The sequence below is a fragment of the Nannospalax galili genome, unplaced genomic scaffold (assembly GCF_000622305.1).
Source record: "Nannospalax galili isolate Female #2095 unplaced genomic scaffold, S.galili_v1.0 scaffold1460, whole genome shotgun sequence".
In the NCBI taxonomy this organism is placed as follows: Eukaryota; Metazoa; Chordata; class Mammalia; order Rodentia; family Spalacidae; genus Nannospalax; species Nannospalax galili.
In genome coordinates, this window is record NW_008345971.1 from 439,918 (window position 1) to 441,900 (window position 1,983).

Below are 1,983 nucleotides of genomic sequence, written 5' to 3' on the forward strand. Positions count from 1 at the left end.
GAACCGCTGCCACTGAACCTGGTGGGGACTCCATCAACCCTGACAGAAGCATGGTTAATGAGGGCCTTGATGGTCTTCTCTGGCTTTTGCTGGTACCACAACATGTAGTGCTTGCCGTTGGTGTAGAGGAGGCTCTGATTGGCCCTGCAAGTGAGAGAGACTCTCTCTCCAGGGGAAACGTACAGGGACTCTCCTGGCTGGGTAAGTGTGATCTGCCTGTGGCAAGCTGTAAGCAGAGGTACAGAAGTGGATAATACAGATGCTGTGAGATCCTTCTACTGTAGAGATACCCACGAGGCCAGGTCCGCCCTGCCCATGCCTGTGCTGCAAGTGGCCTTTACTTCCTTCCTCTCTCAACACCACTGATCTCAGAGACAGTGCCCTTGGTAAGTTCTCTTACCTCAACCACAGAAGAGCAGGAGGCTCAACAGTGCAGCTACCATCATCTTGCTGCCTCCCAGGCTCAAGATGCTGTGACACTACTACAGTCCTAGTTTATAAGCCTCAACCAGAGGGTGGGGCCTGCTTGAGATGTTAAAAAAAAACTCCAAAGGAGCATAAAGGCTGAACAGATGTAGTGGAGCATTGTGGTCACATCTGGTACTGAAGCTACTACAGACTCTTCTCTCCTGCTGGCAGTTTCCAGCCCTTTCCCAGAAGACTTGCTCTAGGAGTCACAGGTGCTGTGCTCATGGGTGTGTGATAGCCACTCCCACCCTCAGAATAAAAAGCTCTCTGGTGATGAGAGATGTTTGGTTAATAACTTCTCAGGGCAAGGCCCTGGGTTTCCCCCAAGATATGCCAGGGCCAGGAGTAAAAGGCCCAAGGCTGGTCTGTGTGACCTCAGACAGAGCCCTGTTGGTCCTGTGACAGTGGAACGCAGACTACTCTTCTGGAATGTTGATTTCTTTCTTTACTTGGTGATGGTTCTTGGGTGCTAGTCTGCCAAAAGGAACAGAAGGCCGATTCATCTTTCCTAATTTATCCTCAGTGTGGTTTTAACTTTTTTTTTTTCCTGTGAGCTGAAATCATGAAATGGAATCAGATACAATTTTCATCTTCCCCTATGGGGCTTGGTTCCAACCAAAGTTATTTTTCTTGTTATTAATTGATATACCTGACAAATGGCATATATTTGCTAGGAAATCTTGAATAATGTTGTATGGATATTGGCATGACAGTTGAGTCTCCTGGGTGGACGGTAATGCTGCTGAGGGGAACCTACTGTCTATTTGATTGTCTCCCTCCTGGCCACCATGGGCTGTCTGAGGAGGATGGTCAGGTGTTCTCTCAGATTTGACTTCCTCAGAATCCTCCACGTGTGAAGGATGTTCTATCATGCCTGCCCTGGGAGTTAAATTCTCTTCCACGGAATCCAGCTCTCCTCACCCAGCCTCACCTTATAGTACAATATGACAGCACAGCCTTAGTTCCTCAAATCAGAACCAAATGTGCACTCCTTTAATTTAATAACGCTGCTCTTCCTAAATGGACATCATGTGTTTTTTTAAAAAAAAAGAGCACTTGTAGTTGAGAGGGAAATGTGGTGAGGAGCTAGGGAAGGATATGAAGGGGAGGGAATGGGGGAGGATTATCATAGTATTGACTTTTCTGTTACTGTGATAGAAATACCATGATCATGGGAACTTATAAAAGAAAGAGTTTATTTAGGTTACAGTTCCAAAGGGGAAAAGTCCATCATTGTGGCAGGAGATGGCTGGAACAGGAGCAGAAAGCAGAGCGTTCACATCTTCAAGCAGGCACAGGAAGCAGAATGTGACTGGAGGTCTGGCAAAGCTTAAGAATTCTCTAAGCCTGCCCCAGTGACATGCTTCCTCCAGCATGACTACACCGTCTAAGACCTTCAAAAACAAAGCCACCGGCCTGGGACAAAATGTCCAAATACTTGGAGTCTATGAGGAACATTCTCATTCAAATAACCACACTGGGTCAGCACAATGTCCCCAGTGGACCCTGGAATGC